This window comes from Pristiophorus japonicus, chromosome 21 (assembly GCF_044704955.1).
Source record: "Pristiophorus japonicus isolate sPriJap1 chromosome 21, sPriJap1.hap1, whole genome shotgun sequence".
Lineage (NCBI taxonomy): Eukaryota > Metazoa > Chordata > Chondrichthyes > Pristiophoridae > Pristiophorus > Pristiophorus japonicus.
This window is the reverse complement of record NC_091997.1, coordinates 88081397-88101835: the sequence shown is the minus strand read 5'-3', so window position 1 is coordinate 88101835 and position 20439 is coordinate 88081397.

Here is a 20439-nt window from a genome sequence, read left to right as displayed (position 1 = left end):
AGGGAGGTGTTGCTACAGTTGTACAGGGCCTTGGTGAGGCCACATCTGGAGTATTGTGTACAGTTTTGGTCTCCTAACTTGAGGAAGGACATTCTTGCTATTGAGGGAGTACAGCGAAGATTCACCAGACTGATTCCCGGGATGGCGGGACTGACCTATCAAGAAAGACTGGATCAACTGGGCTTGTATTCACTGGAGTTCAGAAGAATGAGAGGGGACCTCATGGAAACGTTTAAAATTCTGACTGGTTTAGACAGGTTAGATGCAGGAAGAATGTTCCCAATGTTGGGGAAGTCCAGAACCAGAGGTCACAGTCTGAGGATAAGGGGTAAGCCATTTAGGACCGAGATGAGGAGAAACTTCTTCACCCAGAGAGTGGTGAACCTGTGGAATTCTCTACCACAGAAAGTAGTTGAGGCCAATTCACTAAATATATTCAAAAGGGAGTTAGATGAAGTCCTTACTACTCGGGGGATCAAGGGTTATGGCGAGAAAGCAGGAAGTGGGTACTGAAGTTTCATGTTCAGCCATGAACTCATTGAATGGCGGTGCAGGCTAGAAGGGCTGAATGGCCTGCTCCTGCACCTATTTTCTATGTTTCTATAAAATGACAAACTGCATATTGCAGGGCCTATACATCTGCAAGACCTGTGATGACTCGGAGTCTGTCATCGGGGGTGAATGTGAATCCATTAGCACCATGTTGGCGCTGCGGGGGTAATCATCGATTCAAGCACTACGTGTGCAAAGGCTGTGCGACAATGGAGCACCTCCAGCAAATGTGCAAACGCGCTGCGACATACCACGTGACAGAGGATGATCGATCCAGCGCGGATCACGTAGTACAGGCAACTCAACCCGAGGAAGAAGTGTATGGGGTACATACCTTCACCACCAAGAGCCCTCCTATAATGCTGAAAGTCAAATTAAATGGAGTTCCAATATCCATGGAGTTGGACACGAGTGCGAGTCAGTCAATAATAAGCCAGAAGGCTTTCAAGAAACTGGGGCAAAAAGGCACAAAGGCCCAAACTGAGCCCGATTAATGCAAAGCTGCGTACCTACACCAAAGAGCTCATATCAGTCATTGGAAGTGCGGCAGTGAAGGTATCGTATGACTTATCATTGTGGATTGTTTCAGGCAATGGCCCAACGCTGTTCAGCAGAAGCTGGCTAGAAAAGATTAGATGGAATTGGAACGACATCAAAGCACTATCTTCAGTGGATGACGCCTCGTGTGCTCAAGTGCTGAGCAAATTTCCCTCGGTATTCGAACCAGGCATTGGCAACTTCACAGGCACCAAGGTACAGATCCATCTAGGCCCCGATGCACGTCCCATCCATCGCAAGCCTCGGGCGGTTCTGTACATGATGGAGAAAGTAGAGATTGAACTGGACAGACTGGAATCATATCGCCAGTCAAGTTCAACGAGTGGGCCAGTCCAATTGTTCTAGTGTTGAAAAGCGATGGCACGGTCTGAATCTAGAGACTACAAGGTAACGATTAAACGAGTCTCACTACAGGACCAGTACCCGCTGCCGAAGGCGGATGACCTGTTCACAACGTTAGCAGGGGGAAGTCGTTCACTCCGCCCACATGACACAGGAGCTGGCTGAATCTTCGAAAAGACTGACTTGCATCAACACACACACACACGGCTGTTTATATACCATAAGTGCCCTTTCAGGATTCGCTCAGCTGCAGCCATTTTCCGGAGAAACATGGAGAGTTTGCTGAAATCTGTTCCGTGCACCGTTGTGTTTCAAGACGACATCCTGATCACCGGTCGTGACCCCATCGAACATCTACGGTTCTAAGCCACCTAGACAAAGTGGGACTTAGGCTGAAATGCTCCAAGTGTGTTTTCCTGGCGCCAGAAGTCGAATTTTTGGAGAGAAAGATTGCAGCAGACAGCATCAGGCCCACGGACTCAGACAGAGGCCATCAAGAATGCACCCAGACCACAATATGATGGAGCTGCGTTCGTTCCTGCGACGACTCAACTATTTTGATTGAGCACGTTGTTAGAGCCTTTGCACATGTTGCTACGTAAGGGTGACGACTGGGTTTGGGACAAATCTCAAGACACAGCCTTTGAGAAGGCCAGAAACCTGCTATGTTCAAATAAGTTACTTGTAAACTATGACCCATGTAAACGTTTAGTGCTAGCTTGTGACGCCTCATCGTATGGGGTCGGCTGTGTGTTACAGCAAGCCAATGTATCAGGCAACCTCCAACCGGTTGCATAAGTGTCTAGAAGTCTGTCTAAGGCTAAGAGAGCCTATAGTATGGTCGAGAAAGTGCCGTTAGCATGTGTATATGGGGTTAAGAAAATGCACCAATACCTATTTGAACTTGGGTTTGAGCTTGAAACTGACCACAAGCCACTCATTTCGCTGTTTTCAGAGAGCAAACATATAAATACCAATGCTTCGTCCCGCATCTAAAGATGGGCACTAACATTATCCGTTATGACTATTTTATCCACTATCGACCAGGCACTGAAAACTGTCCCGATGCTCTCAGCCGGCTACCATCACCCACCACTAGGGTTGAAATGGCGCAGCCCGTAGATTTGCTATTGGTCATGGATGGTTTTGAGAGCGAGGGGTCACCCGTCACGGCTTGCCAGATCAGGACCTGGACCAGCCAGGATCCTGTGCTATCATTAGTAAAGAGTTGCGTCCTAAATGGGAACTGGTCGGCCGTTCCTGGGGAAATGCAAGATAAAATTAAGCCGTTTCACCGACGCACAAATGAAATGTCCATCCAGTCGGATTGTCTCTTAGGGGGTAATCACGTGGTTTTGCCAAAAAAAGGCAAGGAAACGTTTATACGCGACCTACATAGTACCCACCAAGGCATTGTCATGATGAAGGCAATTGCCAGGTCGTATGTTTGGTGGCCCGGCATTGACTCTGACTTGGAGTCATGCGTACATCAGTGCAACACTTGCAACTGAGCAATGCACCAAGGGAGGCTCCACTGAGTCTATGGTCATGGCCTTCCAAACCATGGTCCAGGATCCATGTAGATTTTGCTGGCCCTTTTCTAGGAAAGATGTTTTTAGTAGTTGTGGACGCTTACTCCAAATGGATTGAATGCGTAATCATGTCATCCAGCACGTCCACAGCCATTATTGAAAGCCTCCGGGTCATGTTCGCCACCATGGCTCGCCCGACGTCCTTGTCAGCAACAGTGGACCGTGTTTCACCAGCTCTGCATTCAACGAGTTGTATGAACCACTGGTATCAAGCATGTCAGGTCTGCTCCGTTTAAGCCCGCGTCTAACAGTCATGCGGAGCGGGCAGTCCAAACAATCAAGCAGATCATGAAACGCTTTTGACAGACGGCTCCCTACAAACCCGCTTGTCTCGCATTATGCTCAGTTGCCGGATGCGACTCCACTTGCTCACCGGGTTTCCCCGGCAGAATTGTTAATGAAGAGAGCCCTCAAAACCAGGCTCTCCCTAGTCCACCCGGACCTTAATGATCATGTGGAAACCCGGCGACACCGGCAGAACATGTACCATGATCGCGTGGCTGTTTCACGTGATATTGATAATGACCCTGTGTTTGTCCTGAATTACGGTCGTGGTCCTAAGTTGGTTGCTGGCACTATTTTGGCCAAGGAAGGGAATAGGGTGTTTATAATCAAACTGTTAAATGGCCAAATGTGCAGAAAGCATTTAGATCAGACCAAATTGCTGTTATGTATGCAATAAAGGTTCAAACTGAGTACTGTCTAACTAAGCAAGGTACAACCTTGGCTCTGCTTTATTTAGGCCTTAAGTGCCTGACTCTCAAAATGGCTGGCCTTTTATACCTGAGCAGCACCATGTGCATGCTGCTCAATGGCCTCCAACAATGACGCCATCTGGAGGCTACAAACAGCATGTATATACATGACAATACCCCCCCTGAGATCTTATCACAGTCTTTAACAGGTTGAGACACTCGGGTCCTTTGCGCTCCCGGGTTGACCGTCTCAGTTCCAGCCTTGGGTGAGTGTGCGGGGATCTTATTGTAGCTGATGGCTGGATGACTGACTTGTTGGGGGAGGCAGTGGCCATGTCAGAAATTGCAAGTCTATTTTTATTGAACAGGTCCGTGATGGAAATTCCGGGTTCATTGATGACCCTTTGAGTCCTCTGAAGACTGCTGGTTGGTTGGTTGGTTGTCGATGGTTTCTTCGTCCGACTGTTCTGGCTCGTCTGTGTGCCTCAGCTTTGTCTGATCCATGTGTTTCCTGCAACTTTTCCCATTATTGAGCTTAATAACACATACTCTGTTGCTCTCCTTGGTCATGACCGTACCAGCGATCCAGTTGGGACCCTAACCATAGTTCAACACATATACAAGATCATTAACAGAAATGTCGCGTGACACAGTTGCGCGATCGTGGTACCCTTGTTGACTTTGTCTTCTGTATTCAACATGATTATTTAAATCCGGTGTACCAGAGATGGCTTGGTCTTAAGACCTCTTTTCCTCAGGGGTCTCACCTGCTGAATTCATGTGAGTGTGTGGGGTCTTGTCCTGTAACTCAGCAGTACGCAGGACAAGCGGGTCTGCAGTGACCCTTTGGGTTACTCTCCTCATGCTTGCCTTGATAATTTGTACTGCACGTTCTGCTTGCCCATTGGACACAGGCTTGAACAGTGCTGACCTTACATGTTTTATGCCGTTAAGTTTCACAAACCCCTGAAACTCCTGACTGGTGAAGCATGACCCATTGTTGCTCACTACTATGTCAGGCAGACCATGTGTCGCGAACATGACATTGAGATGCTCTATGGTGGCCGTGGACGTGCTGGATGACATGATTATGCATTCTATCCATTTTGAATAATCGTCCACCACCACTAAAAACATCTTGCCCAGGAAGGGACCTGCAAAATCTACATGGATCCGGGACCAAGTTTTGGATGGCCACGACCACAGACTCGGTGGCGATTCCGCTGGTGCTTTGCTGAGCTGCATGCAAGTGCTGCACTGATGCACGCATGCTTCCAGCTCAGAGTCAATTCCTGGCCACCATACATGGGACCTGGCAATGGCCTTCATCACTATACCAGGATGTGTGCAGTGTAATTCACGCACGAACTTCTCTCTCCCTTTCTTGGGCATTACAACGCGATTGCCCCACAATATGCAATCTGCTTGAATAGACAGTTCGTCCTTGCGACGAATGTACGGTTTGGTCTCCTCGCACATTTTGCTTAGATATGGCAGACCAATCCTCTTTGAGGATGCAATCCTTTACCACCGATAAAATCGGCTCCTGGCTGGTTCAGGTCTTAACTTGTTGAACCGTGACGGGGGTTCCTTCACTCCCAAAAGCATCCATGATTAACATATTAGATCCGCCGGTTGTAGCGTTTCCACCTCCGGTTTCCCCGACTCATTGGCTTGTTGGAGTACATAACCAAGTCCATATGATGTGTCTCAGGCCAAAACTAAATGTTTACATGGTTCATAATATACCAGCAGCTTGTTCGAGCAAAGCAGATTGGTGGCTTTCTCGAAAGTTCTGTCTTGCGATGCGCCCTACACCCAGTTGTCGCCTTTTCTCAATAGCATGTGGAGTGGTTCTAATAAGTTGCTCAGTTTAGGTCGGAAGTTACCAAAGTAGTTGAGTATATCCAGGAACGAATGCAACTCCATCACATTCTGCAGCTTGGGTGCATTCTTGATGGTCTTGGTTTTCACGTTAGTATGTCTGATGCCATCGGTGGCGATTTTCCTCCCGAGGAATTCGACCTATGGTGCCGTGAAGACGCACTTCAAGCGTTTCAGTCTGAGTCCCACTCTGTCCAAATGCAGGAGAACCTCTTCCAGGTGGTTCAGATGTTCCTTGGAGTCACGACCGATAATCAGGATGTCATCTTGGAACACGACGGTTCTGGGAACGGACTTCAGTAGACTTTCCATATTCCTCTGGAATATTGCTGCAATTGAGCGAATTCCAAACAGACACCTGTGGTAAGTAAACAGTCCTTTGTGCGTGTTAATGCACGTAAGTCTCTTTTGATGTCTCGACCAACTCCTGTGTCATATAGGCCGACGTCAAGTCCAGTTTTGTGAATTACTTCCCTCTGACTAATGTCGCAAACAAATCATCAGGCTTCAGTAACGGGTACTGATCTTGTTTCGAAACCCTGTTGATCGTAGCCTTGTGGTCTCCACAGATTCTGACTGTGCCATCATTTTTCAGCACAGGAACAATGGGGCTGGCCCATTCATTAAATTCTACCGGTGATATGATCCCTTCACGCTGGAGTCTGTCCAGTTCAATTTCGACCTTCTCAATCATATACGGCATTGCCCGAGCTTTATGATGGACGGGTCTTGCATCTGAGTCCACGTGGATATGCACCTTGACTCCCGTGAAGTTGCCGATACCCGGTTCGAAAAGCGAAGGGAACTTGCTCAATACTTGGGCACGTGTATCTTCCTCCGATGGCAACGCCTTTATGTCGTTCCAGTCGCATCTGATTTTCTCCAACCAGCTCCTACCGAACAGCGTTGGACCATTGCCTGGAACAATCCACAGCGCTAACTCGTGAACCACACTGGCAGTGCACAAATTGTTATATGACACACATCGCCTTTATCAGTTCTTTGGTGTACATGCGCAGCTTGGCGTTAACAGGGCTCAGCCTGGGCCTCACAGTCTTAGTATCCCACAGCTTATTAAATGCCCTCTCGTTCATGATCGATTGACTCGCCCCTGTGTCCAGTTCCATCGATACCGGTATCCCATTAAACTTCACGTTAATTAAAATTGGTTTACTCTTGGTTATGAAGGAGTACAATCCAAACCTTATTGTGTATGAATAAAGAGTCTGACTGGATACTGTGAGCTCCAAGTAAAGTGTGACCTTAGTCTTTTATTGCAGGTCCCCAGAGTGCCTCACTAGCCTGTGAGGCCTCCTTTAAGTACCTGTGCTCCCAAGGGATTGTGGGATCCCTTGGGACTCTAGGGGATGAGCTCTCAGGTAACTGTACAAGGTATATATACAAGTTTACATATATAACACACTTTCTCCTCTGGCATCTCGGTTTGCGTATCCGAATCCGCACTAGTCTGACTCTCATCCTCCACATGGTGTGTTGCAGCTCACTTGCTCATCTGCGGACACTTGCGCTGAAGAATTCTCTGCCCAAGGAAGCAGTTGAGGCTAGCTCATTGAATGTATTCAAGTCACAGATAGATTTTTAACCGATAAGGGAATTAAGGGTTATGGGGAGCGGGCGGGTAAGCGGAGCTGAGTCCACGGCCAGATCAGCCATGATCTTGTTGAATGGCGGAGCAGGCTCGAGGGGCTGGATGGCCTACTCCTGTTCCAAATTCTTATGTTCTTGTATAGATGCCCCACTCTTGGACAGCCTTTGCAACGATATTGCTTAAATTGGCACTGCTGGTGCCGATGATTTCCCCCACAACGCCAACACGGAGAAGTCAGATATATTCCTGCTGGCGGACTTTGGGCAGCCACAGGTTTCGCGAACGCAGCCGGATAGGCCCTGCCATGTGGTGCTCTGCCGAACTCCGAATCAATCGCATTTACAGTACTTGCCGAGGTTTGATTCTTCACCGCTATTTGCTTTAGACTCCTGTCCATCGTCATACATGATTGAGCGATCTGGATGGCCTTTTTTAAATCCAATTCCTCAGAAGTTTGTGTAGGATCACCTCGTGGTTGATACCGATAACAAAGAAGTCCCGCAGCATGTCTACCAACACCGTCCCGAACTTTCACGGTCCCGCTTGACGTCTCAGGTCAGCAACGAATTCCGCCGCGCTTTGGCCCTCCAATCGAACGTGTGTATAAAACTTGTATCTCGAGATGATGATGCCATCGCCTGGCTTGAGGTGCTCCTGTACCAATGTACACAACTCCTCATATGTTTTCTCTGTTGGATCACTCTCTCTCCTGCGACAGTTGGAATTGGTGTTCTCCACTCTCCCGTCCTTATATATATCAGTAATTAACTTTTAGCATTGTTGTTGCCAATTTAAGTGTATCTAAGGGTTAAGTCATGGGAGAAGAGCTCGGACACGTGTTATGCTCCTCCTGTACTATGTGGGAAGTCAGGAACACTTCCGATGTCCCTGACGACTACGTGTGCGGGAAGTGTGTCCGCCTCCAGCTCCTGACTGACCACGTTGCGGGTGGATTCACTCTGGAGCATGCACGATGCTGAGAATGACGTGAATAGCACGCTTAGTGAGTTGGTCTTACTACAGGTAAAGGGTCCACAGCCAGATAGTGAATGGAAGACCAACAGGAAGAGCAGTGCAGAGAAGGTAGTGCAGGGGTCCCCTGCGGTCATCCCCCTGCAAAACAGATGCACCGCTTTGGGTACTGTTGAGGGGGATGACTCATCAGGGGAGAGCAGCAGCTGCCAAGTTCATGGCACCGTGGCTGGCTCTGCTGCACAGGAGGCAGGAAAAAGAGTAGGAGAGCGATAGTGATAGGGGATTCAATTGTAAGGGGAGTAGATAGGCGTTTCTGCGGCCGCAACCGAGACTCCAGGATGGTATGTTGCCTCCCTGGTGCAAGGGTCAAGGATGTCTCGGAGCGGGTGCAGGACATTCTGAAAAGGGAGGGTGAACAGCCAGTTGTCGTGATGCATATAGGTACCAATGATATAGGTAAAAAAACAGGTCTTACGAGACAAATTGAGGGAGCTAGGAGTTAAATTTTAAAAGTGGGACCTCAAAAGTAGTAATCTCAGGATTTCTACCAGTGCCACGTGCTAGTCAGAGTAGGAATCGCAGGATAGCTCAGATGAATACATGGCTTGAGAAATGGTGCAGAAGGGAGGGATTCAAATTCCTGAGACATTGGAACCAGTTTTGTGGGAGGTGGGATCAGTACAAACCGGACGGTCTGCACCTGGGCAGGATCGGAACCAATGTCCTGGGGGGAGTGTTTGCTAGTGCTGTTGGGGAGGAGTTAAACTAATATGGCAGGGGGATGGGAACCTCTGCATGGAGACAGAGGGAAATAGAAGGGGGACAGAAGCAAAAGATAGAAAGGAGAATAGTAAAAGTGGAGGGCAGAGAAACCCAAGGCAAAAAGCAAAAAGGGCTACATTACAGCAAGATTCAAAAGGGGCAAAGTGTGTTAAAAAGACAAGCCTGAGGACTCTGTGCCTCAATGCGAGGAGTATTCGGAATAAGGTGGATGAATTAACTGCGCAGATAGCAGTTAATGGATACGATGCAATTGGCATCATGAGACATGGCTCCAGGGTGACCAAGGCTGGGAACTCAACATCCAAGGGTATTCAGCATTTAGGAAGGATAGACAGAAAGGAAAAGGAGGCGGGGTGGCGTTGCTGGTTAAAGAGGAAATCAATGCAATTGTAAGGAAGGACATTAGCCTGGATGATGTGGAATCGGTATGGGTGAAGCTGCGGAATTCCAAAGGGCAGAAAACGCTAATGGGAGTTGTGTACAGATCACCAAATAGTAGTAGTGAGGATGGGGACAGCATCAAACAAGAAATAAGGGATGTGTGCAATAAAGGTACAGCAGTTATCATGGGCAACTTTAATCAACATATAGGGCCCAAGTTTCCACATGATTTGCACCTGATTTTTAGGAGCCACTGGTGGAGAACAGACTATCTTAGAAATCGCAATTCTCCACATTTTTTTTTCTGCAGTTCTAGTCAGTAAGAACAGTTCCACTTTGGAACAGAATTTTTTCTTCAAAAGGGGGCGTGTCCGGCCACTGACGCCTGATTTCAAAGTTTCCACAGTGAAAACGTACTCCAAACTAACTTAGAATGGAGCAAGTGAAGATTTTTGTGGAACTGAAAAAAACCTGTTCTACACATTAAAAAAAATCAGGCGTAGGTTACAAATTAGGCGTAGGGAACGAGGGGGGGGGGGAAGAAAGGGAAGTCATTAAATTCTACAATAAATCCTTAGTTATACTTATACAAATAAATCCAACCTGAATAAAAATTTATCAGCAAAGAAAAGATTAAATAAACCATGTTCCTACCTGTGTGGAAATTCTTCAGGCAGGCCTTTAGGAAGCGGTTTGCCGTCGGAACCGAAGGCTGAACGGGCCGGGCCCGAGATTTCGGGCAGGGCCCGTCCCCAGCACCAGAGGTAGGTGGCGTTGGGTCGGGGAGAGAGGTTCGGGTCGGCCGGGGGGGGGGGGGGGGGGGGGAAAGGGAGAGGGAGGGTCGGGGAGGTCAGGTCGGATCCAGTCTGGGGGCGGGAGTAGAGTCGGGTGGGAGCGGCAGCGGCAGACGGGTCGAGTTGGGTCCGGTCGGGGGGGTGGGGGGAAGCAGGAGCGGCAGCGACAGGCGGGTCAAGTCGGGTCCGGTCCGGGGGTGGGGGAAGCAGGAGCGGCAGCGACAGGCGGGTCGGGTCCGGTCCGGTCCGGGGGGGGGAAGCAGGAGCGGGAGTCGGGAGGAAGCAGGAGCTGGCCGTGGGAGGAGCCTTATTCACGCAGCCCCAGTGAGGCCATTCGGCCAGGGCTAGGGGCTGCATGCTTCGGGCTCCTCCTACACAGTTTCGGGCGCCTGGAGCGACTGCACTTGCGTGACCACAGTAGCGCGCATGTGCAGAGATCCCGGCACTGTTTTCAGCGCAGGGACCTGGCTCTGCCCCCCTACAGCTCCTGCTGCGCCGCGCCGAGGGCCCGAGGACCTGCAGGGAGGTGGAGAATACGGAGGGATTTTTTAGGCGCACTTTGTGGCGCGAAAAATGGGCGTCCAGGTTGGGACTGCGCTGTTCTAGGCGCGTGTGGAAACTTGGGCCCATAGATTGGGCTAACGTAACTGGTAGCAATGCGGTGGAGGAGGATTTCCTGGAGGATATTAGGGATGGTTTTCTCGACCAATATGTCGAGGAACCAACCAGAGAGCTGGCCATCCTAGACTTGGTGATGTGTAATGAGAAGGGACGAATTAATTAGCAATCTTGTTGTGCGAGGCCCTTTGGGGAAAAGTGACCATAATATGGTAGAATTCCTTAAGATGGAGAGTGACAAAGTTAATTTGGAAACTAGGGTCCTGAACTTAAGGAAAGGTAACTTTGATGGTATGAGGTGTGAATTGGCTAGAATAGACTGGCAGAGGATACTTAAAGGGTTGATGGTGGATAAGCAATGGCAAACATTTAAAGATCACATGGATGAACTTCAGCAATTGTACATCCCTGTCTGGAGTAAAAATAAAACTGAGAAGGTGGCTCAACTATGGCTAACAAGGGAAATTAAGGATAGTGTTAAAACCAAGGAAGAGGCATATAAATTGGCTAGAAAAAGCAACAAACCTGAGGACTGGGAGAAATTTAGAATTCAACAGAGGAGGACTAAGGGTTTAATTAAGAAGGGGAAAATAGAGTACGAGAGGAAGCTTGAGGGAACATTAAAAACTGACTGCAAAAGCTTCTATAAATATGTGAAGAGAAAAAGATTAGTTAAGACAAACGTAGGTCCCTTGCAGTCGGATTCAAGTGAATTTATAATGGGGAACAAAGAAATGGCAGACCAACTGAACCAATACTTTGGTTCTGTCTTCACAGAGGCAGATACAAATAACCTTCCAAATGTACTATGGGACAGTGGGTTGAGTGAGAATGAGGAACTGAAAGATATCCTTATTAGGTGGGAAATTGATGGAATTAAAGGCCGATAAATCCCTGGGTCCTGATAGTTTGCATCCCAGAGTACTTAAGGAAGTGGCCCTAGAAATAGTGGATGTATTGGTGATCATTTTCCAACAATCTATCAACTCTGGATCAGTTCCTATGGACTGGAGGGTAGCTAATGTAACACCACTTTTTAAAAAAGGAGGGAGAGAGAAAGCGGGTAATTATAGACCGATTAGCCTGACATCAGTAGTGGGGAAAATGTTGGAATCAATCATTACGGATGAAATAGCAGCCCATTTGGAAAGCAGTGACAGGATCGGACCAAGTCAGCATGGATTTATGAAAGGGAAATCACGCTTGACGAATCTTCTGGAATTTTTTGAGGATGTAACTCGTAGAGTGGACAAGGTAGAACCAGTAGATGTGGTGTATTTGGACTTTCAAAAGGCTTTTGACAAGGTCCCACACAAGAGATTGGTGTACAAAATCAAAGTACTGGGGATAATGTACTGACGTGGATAGAGAACTGGTTGGCAGACAGGAAGCAGAGAGTCGGGATAAACGGGTCCTTTTCAGAATGGCAGGCAGTTACTGTAGGGCTCAGTGCTGGGACCCCAGCTCTTTATAATATACATTGACGATTTGGATGAAGGAATAGAGTGTAATATCTCCAAGTTTGCAAACTGGGTGGCGGTGTGAGCTGTGAGGAGGACGCTAAGAGGCTGCAGGGTGACTTGGACAGATTAGGTGAGTGGGCAAATACATAGCAGATGCAGTATAATGTGGATAAATGTGAGATTATCCATTTTGGGGGCAAAAACACGAAGGCAGAATATTATCTGAATGGCGGCAGATTAGGAAAAGGGGAGGTGCAACGAGACCTGGGTGTCATGATTCATCAGTCACTGAAAGTGGGCATGCAGGTACAGCAGGCGGTAAATAAGGGAAATGGTATGTTGGCCTTCATAGCTAGGGGATTTGAATTTAGAAGCTGGGAGGTCTTGCCGTAGTTGTACAGGGCCTCACCTGGAATATTATGTTCAGTTGTGGTCTCCTAGTCGTTCTTGCTATTGAGGGAGTGCAGCGACGGTTCACCAGACTGATTCCAGGGATGGCTGGGCTGTCATATGAGGAGAGACTGGATCAACTGGGCCTTTATTCACTGTCGTTTTGAAGGATGAGAGGGGACCTCATAGAAACATATAAGATTCTTGACGGGAGTGGACAGGTTAGATGCAGGAAGAATGTTCTCGATGTTGGGGAAGTCCAGAACTAGGGTATGTAGTCTTAGGATAAGGGGTAGGCTATTTAGGACTGAGATGAGGAGAAACTTCTTCATTCAGAGAGTTGTTGACCTGTGGAATTCCCTGCCGCAGAGAGTTGTTGATGCCAGTCCACTGGATATATTCAAGAGGGAGTTAGATATGGCCTTTACGGTTGAGGGGATCAAAGGGTATGAAGAGAAGGCAGGAAAGGGGTACTGAAGGAATTATCAGCCATGATCTTATTGCATGACGGTGCAGGCTGGAAGGGCCGAATGGCCTTCTCCTCCACCTATTTTCTATGTTTCTATGAGTAGATTCTTTATCAGACCGTAGATCTTTGAACCGCACAGTGAGGAACACGGCCCCGTGCCGATCTGTATCGTTGACCCCCCTTCATTTTGTTGGCCACAAAGTACTGGTTCAAACGGCTCACAAAGTATGCTCTAAAAATCCAATCATGCTCATTTTGCAAACAAGGGTTCTTATATTCTCGTCTCGAAATGTTACGTATGCAATAAAGGTTCAAACTGAGTGTCTACCTGGTTCTGCTTTATTTAGGCCCAAATACATGACTCTCAAAATGGCTGGCCTTTTATACTAGAGTAGCACCATATGCGTGCTACTCAGTGGCCTCTAACCATGCCGCCATCTGGTGGCTACAAACAGAATGTACATACATGACAATTGCAATTTACTGACAACCAGGAACGACTTGAGGAGGACCTCATCATATATGCTCCGCCAACACATACCCAACCAGCAATCGACCTCGCTGTCAATCACGAGGATGAACCCACCATTCCTGACAGTCCGATCAGACCAGCCACGGTGCAGTGCAGCAATGGTCCGGCCAACTCGCACATGTCAGGGTTTGAACTTAGACGATCAACCAGGGAATGAAGGGCTCCGGATTGCCTCAACTTGTAAATAATGTGTACCGAAGACTTTGGGGGAGAGTGATATTATGTATGTAACTATGTAACACTTGCCACCAGAGGGCGCAACTGTTGGAGTCCTAATGATCACCTGCAAACATAAAAAGTTGGCTGCCATGTTGTTTAGGCACTGTGGACTTGTAATAAAGACTACGGTCACACTAAGTTTAGCTCACAGTTCTCAGCCTAGTGGAGTTCTTCTATACACGGCAGGAGATTTAACAGTTTATGAATATGGTGGGCACCTGTCTGTGACATTTGCACTCACTGCCATTCTGCAATCCATGTTACAGGCACTAGATTGTGCTTGCTACCTGCAGGAACAAGCACTTTCAGCCAATCACCTGGGAGTGTTGGTCTCATACAGGTCAAGGTACTATGGGATCTCTTACATCCAACCTAGAGGGCAGATGGGACTCGGTTTAATATCTGCTCTGAAAGACAGCACCTCCGACAGCGCAGCTCTCCCTCAGTACTCCACTGGATTATGTGCTCAAGTCTCTAGAGTGGGGCTCGAACCCACAACTTTCTGACTCAGGAACGAGTGCTAACCACTGAGGCAAGGCTGACACGTGTGTAATGTATTTACAATGTATAACTGCATTTATCAACTCAAAACTGTCCAACCATTGGCCCTCTTTTAACAATGACATTTGTGCAGCTACCGACCTGCATAGCCACATCCTCACCACCACCTTTGATGCCCTAGTCCATATTAAAAAGATTACTCTCTCCCACGCTGGCCGTTCCCCCTGGTACAGCCCTTATCTTCGCTCCTTCAAGTCAAAAGGGCGCAGACCTGAACAGATGTGGCGGACAACTGGTTTAGCTCTTCGCCGCCAGATCTGGCTCGAACACACAAAACATTATCGGTTCCTACTCTTGTCTACAAAAACTGCTCACTACTTCAGGATCATTCTGGATTGCAAAAATACCCCCTGGCTACTATTCTCTACTGCTAACCATCTCCTTAAACCCCTCTCCCCTGCCTCCACTACACTTGCCTCCAACAAGTTTGAGGAGCTCATGGACGACTTTGTCTCAAAGACTGAGACCATCCGATCAGCTGCCTCTGCAAGTTCCCTTCCTTCACATTAGCCCATAGGGCCAAACTTCATCTGAGGATCCCACCTGCCCTAGCCCTAAACTCACATCTTTCTGTAGTTTCTCTTTGATCTCCTCTCTTGACCTCTCCAAGCTCATCCTGTCCATGAGACCCACTTCCTGCTCCCTTGACCCAATTCCCACTAATCTGCTGACCACCCAACTTCCTTTTTAGGCTCCCATGATAGCCCACATTGTTAACGGTTCTCTCTCCTTAGGTAATGTGCCCCTCTCCTTCAAATCTGCTGTCTTCACCCCTCTCAAAAAACCAACCCTTGACCCTACTGTGCTTGCTAGCTATCACCCAATGTCCTACTTCCCTTTCCTGTCCAAAGTACTTGAACGTGTTGTCGGCTCCCAAATCCGTGACCATCTTTCCATGAATTAAATGTTTGAATCCCTTCTAACTGGTGTTTGCCCTTGCCACAGTACCAAAACGGCTCTCATCAATGTCACAAATGACTTCCTTTGTAAGTATGACAAAGTTAAACTATCCCTCCTTGTCCTCCTGGACCTGTCTGCAGCCTTTGACAGAGTTGACCGCTCCATCCTCCTCCAACGCCTCTCCGCCATCATCCAACTGGGTGGGACTACACTCGCCTGGTTCCATTCTTATCTATCTAATCGTAGCCAGAAAATCTCCTGCAACGGCTTCTCTTCCCACTCCCGCATCGTTACCTCTGGTGTCCCCCAAGGATTTGTCCTTGGGGCCCCCTCTTATTTCTCATCTACATGTTGCCCCTTGGCGACATCATCCGGAAACACAGCGTCAGTTTCCACATGTGCACTGACGACACCCAGCTCTACCTCACCACCACTCCTCTCGACCCCTGCTTGTATCTAAATTGTCAGATTGCTTGTCCGACATCCACGACGAACAAAAATTTTCTCCAATTAAATATTGGGAAGACCGAAGCCATTATCTTTGGGCCCGCTACAAACTGTGTTCCCTAACCACTGACTCCATCCTCTCCCTAGCAAGAATCTGAGGCTGAACAAGACTGTTTGCAACCTAAGTGTCATACTTGACACGGTTGATGACTCCATCCAGCCACATAGCTGCTGCATAATTAAAACCACCTATTTCCACCTCCGTAACATTGCCCGCCTCAGTCCCTGCCTCAGCTCATCTGCTGCTGAAACCCACATTCGTGCCTTTGTTACCTCTAGACTTGGCTACTCCAACTCACTCCTGGCCGGTCTCTCACATTCTACTCTACGTAAACTTGAAGTCATCCAAAATTCAGCAGCTCGTCCTAACTCGCACCAAGTCATGATCACCCATCACCCTTTTGCTTTCTGATCTACATTGGCTCCCGGTTAAACAACCCCTTGATTTCAAAATTCGCATCCTTGTTTACAAATCACTCCATGGCCTTGCCCCTCATCTCTGTAATCTTTTTCAGCCTCACAACCCCACAAGATGTCTGCGCTCCTCAAATTCTGCCCTCTTGAACATCCCTCATTATAACTGCTCAACCATCGGTGCCCGTGCCTTCAGCTGCCTGAGCTCTGGAACTCCCTCCCTAAACCTCTCTGCCTCTCTACTTCTCTTTCCTCCTTTAAGATGCTCCTTAAAACCTACCTCTTTAACTAAGCTTTTGGTCATCTGCCTTAATTTCTTTTATGGCTCGGTGTCAAATTTATCTGTTTTGTCTTATAACACTGCTGTGAAGCGCCTTGGGACGTTTTACTACGTTAAAGGCGCAAAATAAATAAGTTTTTTGCTTTGTGGGTTGTTTGCTTAAGAATTCATAGCAGCACATTGCTATTAAGAACTAGTTGGTTTATTAGCAAAGGTTTAACAATCACACGACACATTACCAATTCACCCACCAGGCTCACAACTACCTACCTCATTGTGGATACCCTGAACCTAGCTGGCTGGGGTTTTATTGAGTTTTGTGAACATCACATGACTGGCTATGCCACTCACAACTCAACATCTCTACAACTATTTTGTGTAGAAACAATCAAGTGCCCCCTGATTAAAGGGGGTCACACTCCAAGAACTTTTCAAGTGCCCCCCTTTTTTTTGAGGGCACCAAAAAACTCAAATTATACAAGTGCCCCCGGCTAAAAAGGTGGGGGGGGTCACTAAAACCGACAAACTTAAACAAATTAAACTTTAGACATGGTTCAAATTAAAATTTGGTTGCTTGGGGGTGATGATGCATCAACAGTTCTACGACTATTTTGTTGCAAACAAAACAAACATTAAATCAAGTGCCCTCTGATTAAAGGGGGGGACACTCCAAACAGTTTTCAAGTGCCCTTTTTTGTTTTTGTTTGTTTTTTGTGGGTTTTTTTGTGTGTTTTTTTGGGGGCACTAAAACCACAAATTGTACAAGTGCCCTCTGGCTAAAAGGGGAGGGGCAAGCTAAAACCTGGCACAATAAACCAATTAAACTTAAAAAATATAAAATCAAATTAAAACTTGGTTGCCGGGGGTGATGATGCACTCCAGTCCCTCCGGTGCCCACCTCTCGCGGAAGGCTCCATCTCCAGGGACACCCTGGCTCGGATGTAACCACGGAAGAGAGGCAGGCAGTTGGGCTGAACGACCCCCTCGACCGCCCGCTGCCTGGACCAGCTGATGGCCCCCTTGGCCAGGCCCAGGAGCAGTCCTACAAGGAGGCTTTCGGACTTACCCGCTCCCTTCCGCACAGGGTGCCCAAAGATCAGGAGTGTGAGACTGAAGTGCAACCAGAATTTGAGGAGCAGCCCCTTTAAATAATGGAACAGGGGCTGCAACCTCGCACATTCCATAAAAACATGGAACACTGACTCCTCCAGACCGCAGAAATTGCAGGCGGCCTGGGAGCCCGTGAACTGACTTAAAAGTTTATTGCACGGGACTGCTCCGTGCACCACCCTCCAGGCCAAGTCCCCAATAAATAGAGGGAGGACTCCCGCTTAGAATGCACTCCATCGGGGACCCCCGCCTCCTCCGGACGACAAGATGGTGCGCCATGGCGTGTCCGGACGGCAGACAACGATGGCAACGTGGAGAGTTTGCAAGAGCAGCCCGTACAGGAAACCCTTCCGCACAGAACTGAAAGGCACGGAGGGGATTTCCCTGAAGCGGCTCAAGTTGTGAGTCACGGGCTCCCGAGGGAGGTTTCGAGGCTTGGCACCGATGAGGAATTCCGTCCGGACGGGGGTCAGTTCAACAGCTCTACAACTCTTTTTGAGAGAGAACAATAAATAAACAAATAAATCAAGTGCCCCCTGATTAAAGAGGAGGTCACTCCAAACATTTTTCAATTGCCCTTTTTTGGGGTTTTTTTGTGGGGTTTTTTGGCACTAAAATCACAAATTATACAAGTGCCTCCTATAAAAGTGGAGGGGGACACTAAAACCCGGCAATTAAACAAATTAAACTTTAAAACATATAAAATCAAATAAAAATTTGGTTGCCGGGGGTGATGATGCACTCCAGTCCCTCCGGCGCCCACCTCTCGCGGAAGACCGCGAGCATACCGGTGGACACCGCGTGCTCCATCTCCAGGGACACCCTGGCTCGGATGTAAGCACGGAAGAGAGGCAGGCAGTTGGGCTGAACGACCCCCTCGACCGCCCGCTGCCTGGACCGGCTGATGGCACCCTTGGCTGTGCCCAGGAGCAGTCCTGCGAGGAGGCCCTCGGACCTACCCGCTCCCCTCCGCACCGGGTGCCCAAAGATCAGGAGTGTGGGACTGAAGTGAAACCAGAATTTGAAGAGCAGCCCCTTTAAATAGTGGAATACGGCTGCAACCTCGTACATTCCATAAAAACATGGAACACGGACTCCTCCAGACCGCAGAAATTGCAGGCAGCCTGGGAGCCCGTGAACCGGCTTAAAAATTTATTGCACAGGACTGCTCCGTGCACCACCCTCCAGGCCAAGTAGAGTGCACTCCATCGGGGACCCCCGCCTCTTCCGGACGGCAAGATGGTGCGCCATGACGTGTCCGGACGGCAGGCGAGGATGGCAAGGTTGTGAGTGTGCAGGAGCAGCCCGAACAGGAAACCCCTCCGCGCAGAACTGAAAGGCACAGAGGGGATTTCCCCGAGGTGGCTCAAGTTGTGAGGCGTCGGCTCCCGAGGGAGGTTTCGGGGCTTGGCGCCGATGAGGAATTCTCAACAGCTCTACAAAACTGTGAGCATACTCACAGGTGCATACATCACAACGTGGGTGATAGTTCCAATTCTTTCCATTTCCTTTGTCTTTTGCTCAATGTCTTTTTCATTTCTTTAGTAACAGCCTAGCTAGTTACAGAACAGCTATGCAAGCCCACCTATCACAGCAAATACAACATTTTTAAGCAGGGCTTTCACTTCCAATGTGGATCCTGGGACAGCCCCCTCCTCATAATCATAGACCCATGCACGGCAGGAGGAGGCCATTCGGCCCATCATGCCTGTGCCGGCTCTTGGAAAACGGTTTCCAATTAGTCCCATTCCCCTGCTCTTTCCTATAGCCCTGCAAATCACTTTTGAAAGTTACTATTGAATCTGCTTCCATCCTTTCAGGCAGTGCATTCCAGAGATCATTATAATAATAATGATATGTTGTTCTCTCTTTAAAGTCAAAAGGATGGGAGTTGCTAGGATCTTTGGCCCATCCATACTGGCACCAGAGTGCAAGCTTGAGGTGAACTGACTGGGAACTGCGATTTGCCTCTGATTGGGGCAGTCAGTAAGCCTATCAATCCTATTGGAAATGGTAGTGGTTCCTCAGGTTGTGTGGGAGATGGGGGAGTTGCAGTCCCTGTCTCCAGTACACTTGCTAGGATAAATATTGGCTAGGACACTGGGGATAACTCTCCTGCTCTTCTTCAAATAGTGTCATGGGATCTTTTACGTCCACCAGAGAGAGCAGTCGGGGCCTCGGTTTACCATTTCATCCGAAAGACGGCAGCTCCAGTAGTGCACACTCCCTCAGCACTGCACTGGAGTGCAGCCTATATTTTTGTGCTCAACTCTCTGGAGTGAACTCACAACCTTCTGACTTGGAGGCGAGAGGACTACCCACTGAGCCACAACAATTCAGCGCTGAAGTGTCCGTGTCAGCCCGACTGTGTGCTGGGATCAGGGTTGAGCCCACAGCCGTCTGACTCGAGGTGAGATTGGTCGTCACTGAGCCCAGCTGACCTGTGGGTTATAAGGCATCAGCTGCAGCATCGGGAATACTGTCAGCCAGTGAGGAGGTTTTAGAGCAGAGTTTTCCGCTCAGGCTGTTGTAGATGTTCCCTATATTGCCACTCGTCTGTTTCTGGCTGGACAGTCTATTTAATAATCTTAAACCAGGCAGTAAAAGTTTGTTTTTTATGTCTGTCACACATTCTTCGACCAACCTGCCTGTTAATGGTGGAAACTCGATTTGCACTGGACGTAATTAGCACTTGAAATTCCTCGATCTTTTGCGCTGCTTTGGCTGATTTCAGGTGCCACCCTCACGGAAACATGACCCAACATAACTAACAGGCCCAACGGGCAGGATTTTCGGCTTTAGTGATTTCAG